The sequence below is a fragment of the Apus apus genome, chromosome 2 (assembly GCF_020740795.1).
Source record: "Apus apus isolate bApuApu2 chromosome 2, bApuApu2.pri.cur, whole genome shotgun sequence".
In the NCBI taxonomy this organism is placed as follows: Eukaryota; Metazoa; Chordata; class Aves; order Apodiformes; family Apodidae; genus Apus; species Apus apus.
Window position 1 is genome coordinate 59,871,094 of NC_067283.1, and position 19,462 is coordinate 59,890,555.

Here is a 19,462-nt window from a genome sequence, read left to right on the forward strand (position 1 = left end):
TTAATATGGATTACTGAAGCTGGGTTTTGAAAGAAGAAATTTGTAATTTATTTAGTGAAGTCCTGCTTTCAAAGCTACTATGATCTCAGCCCCACAGGCCTTGAAATTGATCTTTGAAACAATACTTACATAACATTTTCATCTGGCAAAGTTCTCTTTGGTCCTTGGTTTCAAAGCTGACATTCAACCTGCCTTTTAATATAGTGCTCTGTGCACTGACATCATCTGCTCTGCATCCTCCCTTACTGCTGTATGCTTTAACACAACAAGGCTGGTGAGTTACTATTAACACACAAGGAATACGTGGCTAACAAATAGAAAAATGTTTTCAATAAGCAGTGACTAATAGCTTTTTAAATTATCAAAACAGTGAAAAAAAAATTATATTTAAGGTTGCATTTTCACCACCTCCTCCTTACGCGTACAAAATATGCCCACATAATTGTATCACCTAATTAGCTATGCAGCTATTCAAATGCCTTTTAAAGTGCTACTGTATATGCTCAAATGTGGATTTTTTCATATCTGAATGACTGTAAACACACAAACCAGAAACCCAATGAAGATTTAGCTATTTAATCTAGAGGATTCTGCATATTAAGTAACATATTCTGGTTTAATATTGTAAATTATTGTTATGGTATGCCTTTGTACATTTGCAGTTTCTGTATTAAAAGCATTGCATCTGATTCATTGAAAATAAACCTCGTCAGATACTATTTTAAAATCCAGAATGTGCAAAAGCTCCCACAAACACAGCAAACAAACCTGTATAATTGGTGCATTCACAATTTCAGTCATTCTGACATACATTCCTATTGCTCTCAAAACCTCTTCCTATGAGTTATTTTATGCCCAAATAAATGTTACTTGAAATCCTCCCATTTCCTTTTGTTTAATAATGCAAAATTTATTGCTTGAAACTTCCAGTATCTGCAACAGTTACATTCAACCTTCCATATGCTCCTCTTTCTCATATAATTGTTTAACTTCTGGGACAAAGACTGGTAACAAATCTCCTTTCTTTTTATTAGGCTTGTTTCTTACTGCTAGATGGCACATGCAACACTTAAGCTTACAGTTTACTAAGTTAACTGTCAGCACTTTTCATCTTCTCTGTTTCTTTTCCCTCCACAAATTATCTCAACTGATTACCCTCAGCAGTTCTAGAAACTTTCAAAATGTGGTCTGCTGAAATTCAATACCAGTACAAGATGACATAAGGACAGCCTTCACAAGAGATAAAGACAAATTTTGAGCACACATCTCTAGTTGGCCTTGGCTAGTCTTATTTCATCTGCCTTTCAATGCCTAAAAGGATAACTGGGGCATACTACACAAATCATAAAACCAAAAGTGCATTTTCCTAGAAAAATAGGCATTTCCTTCCCTTTCCTAGTCAATTAATAAAAACATGTAATCATAGAATCATAGAATGGTTTGGGTTGGAAGGGACCTTAGAGATCACCTAGATCCAATCTCCCTGCATGGGCAGGGACACCCCCCACTAGATCAGGTTGCTCCAAGCCCCATCCAAGCTGCCCTTGAACACTTCCAGGGAGGGGCAGCCACAAATCCCCTGGGCAACCTGTTCCCGTCTCTCACCACCCTCACACTAAAGAACTTCCTCACGTTTAACCTAAATCTCCCCTCTTCCAGTTAAAAGCCATCTGGAACATCTCCCTTATAAGGAAAGGCTGAGGGAGCTGGGTCTCTTTAGTTTGGAGAAAAGGAGACTGAGGGGTGACCTCATCAATGTTTACAAATACGTAAAGGGTGAGTGTCAAGAAGATGGAGTTAAGCTTTTTTCAGTGATGACCAGTGATAGGACAAGGAGTAATGGATACAAATTGGAGCATAGGAGGTTTAAGGTGAATATCAGAAAAATTTTTTTTACTGTGAGAGTGACAGAGCACTGGAACAGGCTGCCCAGAGAGGTTGTGGAGTCTCCTTCACTGGAGACATTCAAAACCCGCCTGGACGCCTTCCTGTGTGATGTACTCTAGGTGACCCTGCTCTGGCGGGGGGGTTGGACTAGATGATCTTTCGAGGTCCCTTCCAACCCCTATGATTCTATGATTACCCCATTTCCTATTAGTACAAGCCCTTGTAAACAGTCCCTCCCCAGCTTTCCTGTAGCCCCTTCAGGTACTGGAAGGCCACTATGAGTTCTCCCTGGAGCCTTCCCTTCTCCAGGCTGAACAACCCCAGCTGAACAACTCCCAGCCTGTCTCCAGAGCAGAGCTGCTCCAGCCCTCTGATCATCTTTGCGGCCCCTCCTCTGGACACGCTCCAGGAGCTCTATGTCCTTATGTTGGGGGCTCCAGAATTGGAATTGGAAACAGCACTCCAGGTGCAAGGTTTCCTTCTCCTCTTCACACTACTTCAACCACTTCAAATGAAATCACACCATCTGACTGCTTTCAGTAAGGTAGACAGATACAGATTATTTAAATATAATTTTATTTTCTTTTTTTTTCTTTTAGATGGTGATGTCAGCAAATTTTATACCAGTCTACCAACATGCTAAAAAGTCCAGATTTAAACAAATACTCTGCATGCCTCCTGCTCTAATTTTGGCTCTGAAAATGAGTATTTCTTCTGTTGATTTGAAAGATGAGAAATAACCATGTGTGGCCACAAAAGGGCCACGTATATAGGGAAACAAAACCTGCCAGCTACACTGAGCTATTTTTGTCGTATGTGTCTTTCTGGCCGTGCTTCTACCACATCACTGTAGTTATGTCAGTGACTTACTACCATTTGCTTACAAACTCATGGTAGTGCTTCAAGACTTGAACAAGGAAGGGAGGGAAGAGACCAGCATGGCTGAATTGAGACCTACTGGCCATCTAAAAGGCAAGAAGGAACGGCACAGGCAGTTCAAACAGGGACTGGCATCTTGGAAAGAGTACAGGGGCACTTCCTGGGCATGCACGTCAGGAAGGCCACAGTGTGGCTGGAGCTGAACTTGGAAAGGGATGCAATAAATAACAAGAAGGGCTTCTACAGGTATATCAATCAGAAAATGAAAGTTAAAAACAATGTCCCTCTACCTGATGAACAAGGAAGGCAAACAAGTAACAACAGATGAGGAGAAAGCTGAGGTTCTCAACGACTTTTCTGCCTCGGTCTTCACTGGCTACCCCTTGCCTCATGCCTCCCAAGTTGAATGACCTCACGATGGGGACCAGGAATTTCCTTCCACTGTAAGTGAAGACAAGGTTTCGGACCACCTGAGGAACCTGAACATACATAAGTCTATGGGACCTGACAAGATGCAGCAGGAATTGGCTGATGTAGTTGCCCAGCCACTCTCCATGCTTTTTGAAAATTCCTGGCAGTCAGGTGAAGTCCCTGGAGACTAGAAGAAGGGAAACATTACACCCATTTTTAAAAGGGGTAGAAAGGAGGAGCCTGGGAACTACTGACCTGTTGGCTTCACCTCTGTGCCTGGGAAGGTCAGGGAACAGATCCTCCTAGAAGCTCTGGTAAGGCACATGGAGGACAGGAAGGTGACTGGAGAGAGCCAGAACGGCTTAACTAAGGGTAAGTCCTGCCTGACCAACCCAGTGGCTTTCCACAATGGAGTGACTGCATCCGTGGACAAGGGAAGAGCAACGGCTGTCATCTACCTGGGCTTCTGCAAGGCCTTTGGCACAGCACCCCACAACATAGAATCACAGAATCATAGAATCATCAATGTTAGAAAAGACCTTCAAGATCTTCAATTCCAACCATCTGCCCTACACTCCTGTGACCACTAAACCATCTCCCTAAGCACCATGTCTACCCGTTTTTTGGACATCTCCAGGGATGGTGTCTCCCCCTCTCCCCCGGGCAGCCTGTTCCAATGCCTCACCACTTTCTGTGAAGAATTTTTCCAGATACCCAATCTGAACCTCCCCTGGCACAACTTGACCCCATTTCCTCTTGTCCTATTGCTGGTCACTGGGGAGAAGAGGCCAACACCCACCTCACTACAACCTCCTTTCAAGTAGTTGCAGAGAGTAATGAGGTCTCCCTTGAGCCTCCAGTTCTCCAGGCTGAACAGCCCCAGCTCCCTCAGCCTCTCCTCGTAAGACCCGTTCTCCAGACCTCTAATCAGCCTAGTTGCTCTTCTCTGCACCCTCTCCAGCACCTCAACATCCTTCCTGTACTGTGATGCCCAAACCTGCACACAGTGCCCGAGGTGTGTCCTCACCAAGGCTGATTGCAGGGGCAGGATCACCTCCCTGGTCCTGCTGGTCACACTGTTCCTGATGCAGGCCAGGATGCTGTTGGCCTTCTTGGCCACCTGGGCACACTGCTGGCTCATGTTCAGCTGGCTGTCAGTCAGCACCCCCAGGTCCTTTTCCTCTGGGCAGCTCTCCAGCCAGTCCTCCCCAGGCCTGTAATGCTCCCGGGGTTGTTGTGGCCAAAGTGCAGTACCCGACATTTGGGCTTATTGAAATTCATGCCATTGGCCTTGGCCCATTGATCAAGCATGTCCAGATCCCTCTGCAGAGCTTCCCTACTCTCAAGCAGATTGACACTCGACCCAAATTAGACATCCTTCTCTGTAAGTTGGAAAGATATGGATTTGATGGATGGACTGCTTGGTGGTCAAGGAATTGGCTGGATGGTCTCATTCAGAGGGTGGTGGTCATTGGCTTGATGTCCAGGTGGAGACCAGTGATGAGTGGTGTCACTCAGGGGCCAGTACTGGGACCAGTGATATTTAATATCTACATAAACAATATAGACAGTGGGATTGAGGACACCCTCAGCAGGTTTGCAGATGACACCAAGCTGACCAGTGTGGCTGACATACCAGAGGGACAGGATGTTATCCAAAGGGACCTGGACAAGGTAGAGAAGTGTGAACCCCGTGAGGTTCAACAAGGCTAAGTGCAGCAGGTCCTGCACCTGAGCAGGGGCAGCTGTCGCTTTCAATACAGGCTGGGTGATGATGTGATAAGAGAGCAGCCTTGCAGAAAGGGACTCGGGGGTACTAGTGGAAGAAAAGTTGGACACAAGCAAACAGTGTGCACTTGCAGCCCAGAGGGCCAGCTGCATCCTGGGCTGCATCAAAAGAAGTGTGGCCAGCACACAAGAGATTATTCTTCCCCTCTACTCTGCTCTCATGAGACCTCACCTGGAGTACTGTGTCCAGTTCTGGAGCTCCCAACACAAGAGGGACATGGACCTGTTGGAGCAAGTCCAGAGTAGGGCCACAAAGGTGACATGGAATCATGGAATTGTCAGAGTTGGAAGGGACCTCTAGAGATTATCTAGTCCAATCCCCCTGCTAAAGAAGGATTGCCTAGAGTACATTACTCAGGACTGCATCCAGGTGGCTCTTGAGTATCTACAGAGGAGGGGACTCCACAACCTCCCTGGGCAGCCTGTTCCTGTGCTCTGTCACCCTCACTGTAAAGAAGCTTTTCATCTTATTTAAATGGAACTTGATACGTTCCAGCTTGTGCCTTTGGTCCCGATCTTCTCTAGCCACACATGTGCCCAACCACTAGCTTCTCAGCCCTTCCCAGGTGCAATAAAGCTATTGTCCACAAAGAGCACCGAAACAGAAGCTCTGGTCAAGCTCTGGTCTCCCTTTTGCAACCTCACCTAAGCCTTCTCTCCTGCCATGTCTTACATATAGCAGGTCACATAAGGCCACCGCCACCTCCTCCCTGGCTGCCTGCCTTGTCCTCCCTCCAAAGGTACTTTGACATCACTTTGCACACATCTCGCCTCCACAAAGCTCCAAGGGACTTGCTTCTTCCTCTCACACCCATGCCTGGCACTCCACTCAAGAAAATAAAAACAAAAAGGATGGAAGTCAGGGTCAGGTCTCATACTTCTTCCCTCTCTTCCATTACGAAGCAGAGAGGCTATACCTCCAGGGAAACAGGGGCACTGGCAGCAGCCAGAACATATCAGAGTCAGTAAGTGCAACTGCAAGGAAGAAAGCACCCAGTCTGACACACAAACATGCATTTTGTTAATGAGCTTTGTCTCATTTTCTGTTAAAAATGTTTAGTTTCCGTTAAGGCTATGATTTAACAACCTGTACTGCTAGCATGCTGTTTGCTTCAAAGACGCGTTGAGGCATCTCAGAACACACAGTAGAAAATCCAGGTGGGAAATAAAAATTGATAAATGGAACTGCTTTTACATAATTACGAAATCCTAACCATAATATACTAATACCATACTGCCGTGCTGTTGAGAATCCATTGATGTAGCAGCAATGTAACATGGGTGAGTAAGCAACATAAAAATGTTTTAAAATCCATCCTCGGATCCCTGGAAACCCATATGTTGTTTCCTGGCACTGCAACACTTAGTAGTTGGCTTGGATAAAATTACAGAAGTGGCAGAGGGTATTACATTCATTCATTATCTTTCATCCTCACTCTAATTGTATGAAAAGCAAGCTATGTATCACCACCACTACATGGCATAGTATCATGGTCTCTCTCACCTCTGCCTTCTCAATTCAGCCCCAAGCTTTTCTGTCATGGGTGGCACAGCTTCAGCATGGGAGTTGAAGGGAACACCCAGCCAAAAAGTCAGAGCACTGCCCCAGAAGCTCAGAATCAGAGGTTTTCACTCCAGAGGGCAACTTAGTTCCCAGTCTCATGGCTCCAGCTAAAAGGCATTGCTGTCCCACCTCCCTGCCCTTCCAAAGAAAACAGCAGGCTCAGCTCTGTCCTTTCAAGGAACTGAATGCAACTACCCCTGAAGACCATCCCATGTTAATGGGACCCAGGGAGGTACCTGGTCACAGCTTTGACTCAGCCTTGGCTATGTGGCAGGGGTTCAGAAATACACCTGTGGAGGAAAAAGAAACAAAAACTGATAATGACAATCTCCAGTCTGGAATGCTTTCTGTCTTCTGCAAACAGGTACAAAACCTGGCTGTATCCTGAATCTATGCTAAAGGTATCTAGATGCCTATTTTTCTGCCTATTTCCACACATTCTAGGACTCTGGCTTCCAGAGGATAGTAACTCAGCTGTGCTCATGCTACACAAATCTTGAGTAACCAGGGAGCAGGATAAGGGAGTGTTAGAACAGATTGTTCAGGGACTGACCCAAACAGGGGAAGAACAGCAGATGAGCTATATTGACTATTTGAATACAATTACTGGCCAGCTGAAATTCCAGAAATTAGTGGCTCCAAGTCAGAAAATCTCTACCAGCTTTCATAAATAGAAATAAGATGGAAAAACCAGTGGCTACTACAGTACAGTTCACTGGAGGGTTCAAAGAACCTGCACAATCATGACATATCCTGCTCTTAGGAGCAGTTTGCTCCTAAGCCGAAACACTGCATTTTCATCTACATGTTGAATTTAAAGGGTTTGATTTTTTTTTTATACCTTTCTATGCTATTTAATATAACTGCAGCTGCATCTCTTGCTTCATTATTTTCCACTGAAATCTCCACTTTGATGCACAGAATAACTTAAAAATTGTAGAGTAGGAGAGTAGGATCTTTCTGTGTTACCGTTTCTTTTTTTTCTTTTATTTTCTTTTTTTTTTTTAATAATGGTCCACTTTTGAGAATACCAAGAGTGGTGTAAACTGACATTCTCTAAATTCACGGAAAAAGATAATTAATATTGCCCTCTGTCAGGATTGCAAGTTATTTCTCTGAATTCCTCTGAGATCTGTACTCTGTCTCCTCAACAGTTCTGTCTGCAATTGAGGTTGGTTGAGCTAAGGAAGGTACACAGAAAATAACTAGGTTATTAAGAAGGAAAGCTCTATCAAAATCCTGTTAAGTAGGTCATTATGGGCCTCACATGGATTTTGTGACAAAGTTCAACGCAAGGACTGCAGCTTTCAATACCAGGGCCCTGCAGAGATCTCTGAAGTGATGGTGGTGAAGAGTACTGGAAAGAAAGATGAAACCTATCCTAAGGTACTGCTAACACCATGAAGGCCAGGATCATGGTAATTGGCTTCTTTCTTTCAGAAGAATGCAATCAGTGTTGAACAGGTACTAATCTAAACAGCTTACCAACTGCACACACCACCACTGAGCCTACTGTTTATCTCACTCCTTGTGCTTGTTAGCCTTCTGCAATAAGCAGTACCCTTAGCTTATAGTTATAATTGGTTCATTTACCTATAGTTCTAGGGGTATGAGAAGAGCAAAGAGACACACACTGTCCTTTTTGCAAGGATATTCAAGCTCAAATACTCAGAGCAAAGGATGCCAAGGAAGCAAAAGCAGGGGGGAAGAAATCATGTCACCCACTCTCTTTGATCTTTAGATCATGTTTGAAAAATCTTCTCAACCAAAAAGGAGGCAAGAAAAGCCCAGGGAAATGCTGACTCCAGAGGCTTCAGAAAATAATCAAGCTGCTCTCATTATACATGACAGAACCTTACCTGACTTTGGCTTTTCACAGTGATACAGGCATATAGCAACATGCCCCTGTTTTAACACGTTTTTGTAAGCAGCTCAATTCACCCAGTTCATTAAAACATATTGAAATATGAGTCTTGGATCATGCACTGGTCTTCTCTTGCTTAAGCTAAAGGTGGTTCCCTTCATTTGGAGAATAAATTAATTCAAGACAATATCAAAGAAAAATAAAAATCAGCATTTAGAATTCTAGTTGGTTGTTACATAAGGAGCCATGTTTGATATGAAACAAAAAAGTGTATTTCTGAGAAGCATGCACATACACATGTACAATATTTGAACTGGTGTTATTTGTCACAGTCCACCACAGATGCTACCAGAGCTTCCAGAGAACCACAATGGCTATTAAAAATCATTCTCCCAACTTGCTAAATAACAAAGCATACAAACGATGAACTAGTAATTAGAATGTATGACATCTGATAAATAAAAGGGTTTTAAATGTTTTTGTAAAGACCCACTCTTGAAACCCCTTACTTAGATGAGTCCATCAGCTTCAGGACACCAATGTATTCAGTAGGATCATTTATGTGAGTAAGAATTACTCATAAAGTGTAAAGTCTGGCAGGATTAGGCACTGAATGTAAGCTCCTTTTTACATTTTTTTATTTTAAAGTTGGAAAAGAAATAAAATCAGAAGTTTTATTCTTGCTTAGCCCAAAGGCAATATGTTATTAATCCTTAACTCTCAGGGTTTTAACTCCAGGTCACAGTACAAGTACAAAGAAATACAAGAACAAATATCTAGGACTGAGATGTGCTCTCATTTATACCAAGGTAGATCTGGAGAGGCTTCTTTGATTTATCTCTGCATAGCCAAGAAGAACATTTCTCTGCCATCTAGCCAGGAACTGCTTGCATTGCAGAGTTCCTAACAGCCATATACAGAACAAATTCAAGTACTTCTGCAGCCAAAGGAAGCCTTTACAGCATGAAGCTTCATAAAACTACCAGGAGAGTCAGAACTAAGAATAAGTGTTTTAGATAAACACTAATGCTAAACAAAGAAATATTGCAGTGACATTTACACTGAAGAATACACACACAAAAGAGGAGACTGACAATCTACAATTGCTGGGACTCTCAGAATTGTGGAGAATATGCTGCTTCTTCTCTTGGTGGATAAAGAAAAGGTTATGCATACTGTGCATTTCCCAGCCCCAAAGGACCCAACCTTTTGTTTCTAAATCAGTAGGTATAAAATGGAACCTTATAGCTGCTTCAAGACTACTTGAACTTGTAACGAGAAGATTTTTTAAAATTTCTCTCATTTCTCTCTTTCTTTTGTAATCCTGATCAGTTTACCTAATATGTCTAGATACAATTCTTGAAACATTTCACAGACTTTAGAGTCATACTCAGAAAAGTCTTACCTGAAACATCTTTATGACTTTACAAACAACAAATAACAGTAAAAACTACAGCTCAAAGGTAAACCTGAAGAAATTACACAAGAGGAAAGGAACCATCAAAAAAGGAAAGACGGTATCAGTCTTGGTGGTCTATCAATATCTTAATTAGCTAGATGCGTGTTACAGTGATCTCCAAAAGCAATAATTTCTGATGTCAGAAATATAAAATAATATTTCTGAGTATGTGCTCTGCATCCTGGGAAATACCTGCTTTTTAAAGTATTTCCTCCTAAACTCAGTAACATTACCAAAGGCAGTTTGTGAAGAAAGCTAATTCTTTCTTAAGAACCAAGTGAAAATTTCAACCTGGCAGGTCAGAATAAAGTAGAAACCTAATCCAAACAGACTTCAGACTTCGAATAATATTTTAAAAGCTCTAAACTAAAGAGATTTGGATTCCACTCAGACTTTTGTTGAATGAATTACTCCCCAGTTCAAGAGGGACAGGGATTTACTTGAGAGAGTCCAATGGAGGGTAAGTAAGATGATTATGGGACTTGAATAGCTGTCTTAATGAGGAAAGGCTGAGAGACCTGGGGCTGTTTAGTCCGGAGAAGAGAAGATGAAGCAGGGATCTTACTAATGTCTATAAATATCTGAAGGGTGGGTGTCAAGAATGGGCCAGTCTTTTTTCAGTCATGCCCTGTGATAGGAGAAGGGGCAACGGATGCAAACTAGAACACAGGAAGTTCCATCTCAATCTGAGGAAGAACTTATTTACTATAAGGGTTACAGAGCATTGGAACAGGCTGCCCAGAGAGGTTGTGCAGTCTCCTCCTCTTAAGACTTTCAAGACCTGTCTGGATGACCTTCTGAGTGATCTGCCCTAGATTCTGTTATGGTCCTGCTTTGGCAGGGGGGTTGGACTCGATGATCTCTGGAGGTCCCTTCCAATCCCTACCATTCTGTGATTCTGTGAACTTATATTGTCATTGGAGAGTCTTTATGGAGGCTCCAGCTTCCTGGCTTTACCAGCTGGAAAAACTACACTGATAACGTGAAGGAAAACAACTGTTTTTTCTGCTGTCCATCACAATTTGTGCAGCACACAGTACCTAGGATTCTTGCACTTCAATCAGAGAAGTCTAACAATCCCTTATCTTTCCTCAAGCTCAGTCTATTCTTTATCCTATTATTCTGACTGTTCAGTGATTTACAGTGTTGACAATGCACTTTCTCTAGCAATTGATTTATTCCCATTTCCAAAACAGGATGTTCTTTATAAAAATGTATTAAAAAAAATATTGCAGAACATTTTTCTACACAATGAAGGTTCTGTCCACCAGTGTGATAACCAACTTCAGACAGCTGGCCAGTAACCATCCATGCAAGTAACATGACCTCAACTTGTTACTGGGAATCACATTTCATTTATTTAATTAATCTATATTACCTGTGTGGTTAAATCAGCACATTCCCGTTGTTGCTGAAGAGGGTGTTCTTACCTTGTTGCTCACCCAGTTCAGTGTTGTTTCAGCTGTAACCAAACTTTGAGCTTAGCTGTGAATGAAATCATTCCAGCTCAGGTCTACCACAGACCAGTAATTCCATTCCCACCTGAACCAGCAGTGGTAAAAGTCACAGAAACAAGGACTCAAGATCCATGCACTGATGAAGCCCATGGCAAGGGGGAGACCAAGAGGGAGGAGGAGCCAAAATTGAGATGATGCAAAATTTCACACCTTCAAAGTCACCCCATTAAGATCTACCCTAAGAGATACCTGTTTTCATTCAAATGAGTAACCAAGCACTATTTTCAGAACACCAGAAATGCAGGAGAATCTATTTCCAGCCAGTAAGACAACTCCAATGGGGGCCCAGCTGAAATGACTCTACACAAATGCAAGTAGCATGGGGAACAAACATGAGGAATTACAGATGCCTGCATGACTGTGATGTTACTGGCATCCCACCGAGACATGGTGGGATGACTCCTACGACAAGCATGGAAATGGATGAGTACAAGATCTTTAGGAAGGACAGGTGTGGGAGGAGGAGGTGTCACCCTCTACATCATGGACTCCAGCTGGAGTCCATGCAGCTCTGCCTGGGGATGGATGAGGAGCTGACCAAGAGCTGACAGGTCAGGGTTACAGGGAAGCCAGGGGCAAGTGATACCACAGTGGGGGTCTCCTACAGGCCACCTGACCAGGAAGACCAAGCAGATGAGGCTCTCTATGGACAGAAAAGGAGTAGCTTGGCAGTCACAAGCCCTACTCCCCCATGCAGGATTTCAACCATCCAGCCATCTGCTGGAGAGGCAACACAAGCAAGGCACGAGCAATCCAGGACGTTCCTGGATTTCAGACAATTTCCATCTCCAAGTGGTGGAGGAACCAGTGAATAAAGGTGTTGTGCTGGACCTTGTTCTCACCAACAAGGACGGGCTGCTGAAGCTTAAGGACAGCCTTGGCTGCAGGTGGCAGAATGGTGGAATTCAGGATCCTGGGGGCAACGAGGAGGATATGAAGCAAGCTCACTATCCTGGACTTCAGGAGAGCAGACTTTGGCTTCTTCAGGGATCTGCTTGGTAGGGAATGCCCTAGGAGAATGCCAGGAAGGCCTGCATGGATGAACAACGGGCTCCTTAGAGCCCTTAGTGGACACACTTAGATGTAAAAGAAAGTCTACAGAGGATGGAAGCAAGGACAAGCAGCCGGGGAGGAGTACAAAGAAGTTGTCTGAGCAGCCAGGGATGAGGTTAGGGAAGATAAAGCCCAGGTAGAATTAAATCTGGCCAGAGACATCAAGGGTACCAAGAAAAGCTTCTACAGGTACGTCAGTGATAAAAGAGGCTAGATTTAGATTAGACATTAGGAAGAAATTCTTTAATGTGAGGTTGGTTAGACACCAGCACAAGTTACCCAGGGCAGCTATGGCTGCCCCCTCCCTGCAAGTGTTCAAGGGCAAGTTAGATGGAGCTTTGAGCAACCTGGTCTAGTGAGAGATGTCCTTATCCACGCAGGGGGTTGGAACTAGATGATCTTTAAGGTCCCTTCCTTCCCAAATTATTCTATGATTTTATGATTTGCCTTGATTTAAAGCTCTTTTGATATGTCAAAGATTTCAAAGCAACAGCTTAGTCCCAGTTCTAACTTGAGAAATTAAGTGAGTGAAAATGATCTCCACATTTAAGATGCAGTTCTGTTGAACACTCTGGACAGATAAAATCCCAAAGCCTCAGAAATAAGCTAGACATGTTTTGCTTGGTCCAAAAAATTATTCTCACAGCTGTGCCAAATCCCTGGAGGATGGTTTATCCTAAATCTGACTGGTTTACTTCTCCTCCTTTATCCTTCACCTGTCCAGTCTTTACTTAAACATCTTTAAATTACAGATGTCTTGCAATTCAGACAGTGGGGTAAATATGCATAAATGTATGAGTGGTTTGTATCACAGCCAAAACACAATGCCTGCTTTACAGTACATCTGAGAAACCTCATTTTCAGCTCATTCCAATTACGTGCTTCAACAGAAACATTAAAAAAATAATAAGAAGAAAAATCAGAGGATGGCAAGACACACATGTTCAAGCAACCTAGTCTTGTGGGAGGTGTCCCTGCCCATGCAAGGGGGTTGGAACTACATGATCTTTAAGGTTCCTTCCAACCCAAACGATTCTGTGATTCTGTAGTTCAGCATGGCTCTTCTCAGAAAACAAGAATGTTTATCATTCCTGTCCAAAGTTCCCACAGGACCATGCTCAAATCCCCGGTGTACCAAGCAAAGCCAATGCAGTGGTAGACCTGGTAGTGCTAGGTGAAGAGCTGGACTTGATGACCTTAAGGGTTTTTTCCAAGCTAAACGATTCTACGATTTGATTATGTGTCAGCACTCTCTTCACCTGTGGAGTGATGGAGCAGCCCCACAGCTACTGCCATGGAGTTCCTATTCACTGAAGAGTAAGCACTGACTATCCTGGCACAAGCCAATCCTGCATCTTACCCATTATTCCCTCCTTATCTGATATCAGCCCATTTATTCTGCTAAATGAGCTATTTATAGAATGCTGAGACAAATGTTTCTAACTCAATTATCACCAAAACCCACACCATTGATATTTACACAGTGCTTCTTGTGGGTACCATCTCAGTCTAAACACTATTTGTTTCTTCAAGAAACACAAAGCTCTGAAAAAGAAGACAAGAATAATCTCCATCATCACTAGTATGTACACTTCTTCACCTTCTGAAACAACACTGAAAGGATGTGTTTTTAATGCTTTATTTTTGTTTCATCTCTGCTGCTTTAATATTCCTAGAATCTTGACTACAACATTTTTGCTTTTAAATGTTCATGTTCTTTCCCATTTGTCTAATATTGGTTTATCTCCTGCCAGTTGTGCAAACACTAATTTAATGCTATAGTTGGATCCCTTGTTTTCAATAAATTTCATAAACAATAGTTAACCAAGTAGCACACAGCATGGAGAATCATTACTTGTGTAGATATGCTGTAAACATGGCAGCTTTATTTTTATTTTTACCACCAGCTGGCATCACAGTTAACAGTCTTGTGCTTATTTCCAGTGTAGTTATTTGGAATACTGAAGGACAATGAGAAAGAGATCATTTGGGACCTTTTCTACTCAGAAGCAGGAACTCATTAAAAGTTACTTAATTCAATTACACTCATTTAAACACTTCCTTTAGTTTTCTGACATTTGGAAAAACACCACAAACCTCTAATCTGCTTTTAAGTTTTAGATTTTATGACCAAATGGTTGTGAAACGACAAATTTGTTGGTATAACACGAATTATTATAAGAGATGCCAGTGCACGTTAAGAAGATGGGAGACTGAATACTTATCATCTTCTTCTAGGGTGAAAAAACATACAGGTATTTTAAATATTTAATATGAAGAATAATGTTCCAGCAATCACTTTTCAGTGGAATAAACACACCAAAGGTTAGTGGAAGCAGTTTCAGTTTTAAAATGTAAAAGCACTCATCCTAAGCTTTCAGTAAGACATCACATTATTTTTGAGTTGTTAAGGGCAGAAGGACAGTATTAAGAAAGCAGAAGGACTCTGGGCCCTCTCTCATCTCCAGTAACGTGGGGATTGCCTCCTCACTCTGCTGCAAAAGTCAGGAGAAAGTCACTTGTCTTGCATCAGCCAATATGACTACCACCAGAATCTTAAAAAATGTAATTTTTTAAATTCTGCACACCATTTAACCACACTGCACAGAATCTTAATTTGCCTTGGTATCTTAGTCCCATTGAAAAATAAACAAGTGAGGAACAAGGAGGTTTTCCACAGGCAAGACACTGCACAAGAGGAACAGAAGCAACAGAGTCTGACTTTCAGTACAGCTAAACTACCTCCTGAAATGGGACGTAGGTTCAGCTCTGATGCAGAATGAGAACACACCAGGAAAGCAGAACAAAGTTAACTTGGAGCTGTCAGGTTTAATTAATTGATACTTAAAAATGCCTCAGTAATGCAAGCAAAGCATTAAGATCCATTGATTATAAAAGGTATCATAATCAATCCAATGAAGACACTAATTTGAGGAGGAAAACATGCAGGTCATATAACTGAAAACTGATGTCTTAATTAAGCAAATAAGTTACTCAATGCAATGTGAGACACATTGAATATTTAAAAAGGTACCTGACCAAAGCTGATGTAGCTGCTTCAGTTTTTTATTAGAGCTACAAAAAACTTGAAAAGAAACAACCTTAATCTTCATTGCTTACATATATCTGACAAAGTTTCTGAACTCCTCAGTAGACCCATCTGTATCACAAATTTAACACTTTGGTGAGTGTTACATGACTTGACTGCCTATGTAATTTTTAAAATAGAAGAAAGGCTCCTCGACCCTTTAGACCTTTAGAAAACATTTAAGGATTTTTACCACCTTTGGTTTCCTGTTTCTTCCCTTTCAAATCAAGCATTTATTTTTATCATCTGTTCAGTCTTAAAATGCTGCCTCTCTGTCTTTCAAAAAATCTAAGGACACAGTGATCACATCCAGTTTGGTCTTTCCCCTGAATGCTCAAAACAAGCAATCAAATAGCTGTCCACACAAGTTCACAAGTTAAAAGCCATCCTGAGAATTCAGAATGCAATACTCTGGAATAATTCAACATCTGGGTACTCCTACCCTGTACCAACAGCACCCGTGCATGATGTTAGTACATGTTAGCTACAGCACTGTCAGTTTCCACTAGATTTTCTGGCTCTAGCTACTCCAATTAGACAGGTCTTGTCCTACAGAAACACTAAGGTTTCCAATGTGTATAAAAATCCATCCAACAGAAGCCTGATTACTGATCTTGTCTGACTGCAGATAGTACTGGGTTCAGTGCAAGGCACGATCCAATTGCCTGGGAGCAATTTCCTAGACTGTCCTGAAATCAGTCAGGCATTTAAAAGGATTTCTATCAGAATCAAACACAATGATGAAGAAAAGGGAAAGAGAAGAAGCAACTGAAGACCACTGCAACCCTGCCTAAGCATCCAGTTCAGCAACAAAATGCAACTCTTTGCTTGTCTGTTTTCTCAACATGGAGCTGCTATAGGAAAATTAGGGCTTCAAAACCAAAGCTCCATAAACAAAGCCTGGTTTTATCAATGGGGAAACTGCCAATAGATCCAGGCACCACAAGAGTAATTCACAGACAAGGGTGTATTATTTAAAATCTGAGCTGAAACTTCCCTTTGTGTGCTGTTTTAAAACCATTCAGTAATTAAGTCCAAAGAGATGACAGACATTTCTTGATAGTTAATGCAGTGCTCCTGCAATGTATTATTAGGCACAAGACCAGAGGCACGAGGCCAGGTGCTATTAATCTCCTGGCAAATGTAGTAGTGTCTTGATACCTACTGCCTGAAAATATCTGGTGATATGGCTAATATTTTCTAAAGGCAGAAGTCTTGGGTTTTCACAGAAACCGATTAACCCACCAAAATAAAAGTGTAATGGAAAAAAAAAATGAAGACAGTTTGCCTAGTTTTAAACTTTATGTCCCCACATAAGCAGTGATGTGTATATATATATGAAAAAAAAAGACTTGCCTCCTAACTTCAGGTTTACTTTAGCAGCGTCAAATCTGATCTTTCGTGCTTAGCTGGAAACCTTTTCAAAACAAGAGGGAACGTCTATCAGCTTTTACCCACGGGAAATGAAGTGCTGAATATTCAGTCATAGATTTCCTTCCAAATGCTCTGCTTGTTTGTTTTAGGGAAGCCTTAAGAAAAGCAAATAAAAGATGTTTGAAATCTCCTGGGCAAAGCTGACTTCTTCCTCTGAAGGTCATCCTTAAGTCACTTCAGAACCACTGAAATTGCCGGAGGGGGGAGGGAGGGCAGGATAAGCCGGCTAAAAAGCCACCTTTCCTTCTTAAATAACTTTGTGCAGGCTGAACTAAAACTACGCCCTCAGGTTTGCCACTTTTTACGGACTCAGCCAAATCTTCCCCCGGGGAGAAAGATGAGGTAAGTTGTTTTTCTTGCAAAAGTAACTCCAGCACAAACACTGCCCAGAAAGTGAGCTCACCTCTTCAGAAAGAGTCCATTAGATGTGATCACGGTCATCACGGATCTTAGGGACAAGAATCTTCTTCTTCGGGACAAATCTTAACCCGTTTTCGGGGCCAGCGCTGAAGACAACATATTACAAGCCTACAGTGCGTTTCTGAATCAATTCAGACAGACCTTGGTATTCCTTCACGATTTATGTATGGTCCGATCTCGCCGAGATCATGCACTCAAACTTTTAGTAACGCATTTAACAAGTATTAAGAATGACTGACTTGCGTATTCAGAGCAAATATCACTTAGGATCCAAACTGAAATTAATAATTACGTTATACATACTATTTGACAGGTCTTGCCTTCCGACTGAAGTCTTGATTTTGCGCAAACATTCAGAAAGGCCCGCGGATCCATCGGGAGCTCTCTGCCTAAGCAGAAACCACAGGATTCGGGGTTCCTGCGCGGTTCCACGCCAGGGCACACCGCCGTCATTTCAATGACGGCTCAATACACCCTGTGTCTGCCACTGAAACGAAACGCCACCGCAAAGAAGCCAAGCAAGCAAGCAAGAAGTGTCCTCAGGCAGCTCAGGCAGGAGCTGAGGCCACCCCCCTCCGCAGCTCCGAGCACCACCGGCGCCAGACCCAGCACTTCGGCTGCCCCCGCGGGCGGGCGGGCAGCGCGGTGCGGTGCGGCAGCGCAGACCCCACGGGCAGCGCGGCGGGGAGGCGGGCAGCGGGGTCCCATCGCCCCGCGGCCCGGAGGGAGGGACGAGGCGGGGCGGCCGCGATTCGCCCTGGGTCTCCTTTGCCCCCCCCCCCGACTCCGCGAACGACTCCGGTCGGGGAGGGGACCCGGCAAGTCAGCGGTCTGTGTCGCCTGCCAGCGGTAAAGTTGCCGCCAGGCAGAGCCGGCACGGTCCCCGTCCCCAGACCCTCGCCTACCGGGTGACCCCGGCCCGCCCGCCCCGCTCTCACCTCAGGCACCGCCTCCTCCGCGCCGGGACCGGGGCTGGCTGCTCCCCGCTCCATCGCGGCGCCGCGCCCCTCTCCCGGGTCCCCCGGCGGACCCGGCTCGGCTCGGCACGGCCCCGCAGCGCGCCCCGGGGCAGGCGGCGGGGCTGCCCTCCTGCCGCGCTGCCGGTGCCGCCGCGGGCCGCCCCTCCCGGGGGAGTTCCCGCCCCGCCGGGCCGCCGGGAGGCGCGGGCAGCGGAGCCCCAGCCAGTCCCGGGGCGGGAGGCGGGCGGCGGGACGCTGGTCCCGTCGGGACGCGGCCAAGCGGCGAGGGGGTAACGCCGTTCATGCCGTTAGGAACGCGCTGAGCCCCCCGCCTCGGGGCACGGCGCCCCGGGGCTCGCCCCTTCGCCCGCAGCAGCTGCCGCCGAGTTGCCCAAACGCAGCCCGAGCCTGACTCGAAAAACGCGCTTGCGAGAAGGGCGCGCCGTGCCCCCGGGCCGGGGGGCTTGTCCCAGCCGCGCAGTCGGGTTTCTGGCGACTTTACCCGTTCCACATCCCCCGGCAGGCGTGAGCGCCGCAGACGCAGCCCCTCTCCGGCAGGCGGGGGCTGCCAGCCAGCCCGCCGCGCGCCCGGCGGCCGCGGGGGGACGCGTTCCCGAGTTCCTGGCAACTCCGGTGCCGCTGCTGCCCCGCTGCCTCCGGGGAGCCCAGCCCGCCGGGGAAGCGCGACTGGCAGCCCTGCCCGGCAGCCCCGACCGCGCAGGGGCTGTTCGATTTGCGAGGTGGGGATTTTGCGCCGACTCCGTTCCCCAGGATGCCGCTCCACCATGCAAAACAGGCCACCACACTTGCACCGTCTGTGTTTTTAATAACATCTTGCTCGACTTCTCTCTCGCCCCCTCCCTTTCCCCCTCTCCCACGCCACCTCCTTCCCGGTACTCCTACACGGAATTGCAACTTACTTTGAAGGACTGAAATACATTTCGGGAGGTGCCTCCTTCCTCTCTTTTCAGTTTCTTCAAAATGCTTCTGTGGCTAGTATCTGGCTCCAGATTTTGGTCAGTCTTCACATCTTTTATTTAACGTGTGTTCTGGCATTCATTAATTTCTTTTTTAGTACTCCTCCCCACTCCCTTCCACCTTGGGGAAACGTTGGCTAGTTCTGGCATCTGTCATTATTT

At 44.6% G+C, this 19,462-nt stretch overlaps 1 protein-coding gene across 4 annotated transcripts in view; it reads right to left on the reverse strand.

Annotated features, from left to right (window-relative positions):
* KCNG2 (potassium voltage-gated channel modifier subfamily G member 2) overlaps window positions 1–18,848 on the reverse strand; it is a 61,253-nt gene extending 42,405 nt beyond the window's left edge. Inside the window, exon 1 of one of the 4 annotated variants that reach the window (XM_051611141.1) lies at window positions 18,826–18,848. The gene's annotated coding sequence lies outside the window, so the exon portion shown is untranslated. Of the gene's footprint in view, window positions 1–17,347; window positions 17,368–17,667; window positions 17,985–18,302; window positions 18,365–18,825 lie in introns of those variants that run through there. The other 3 variants (XM_051611138.1, XM_051611137.1, XM_051611140.1) reach the window with 3 other exon arrangements.
* Window positions 18,849–19,462: the final 614 nt, after the last annotated feature.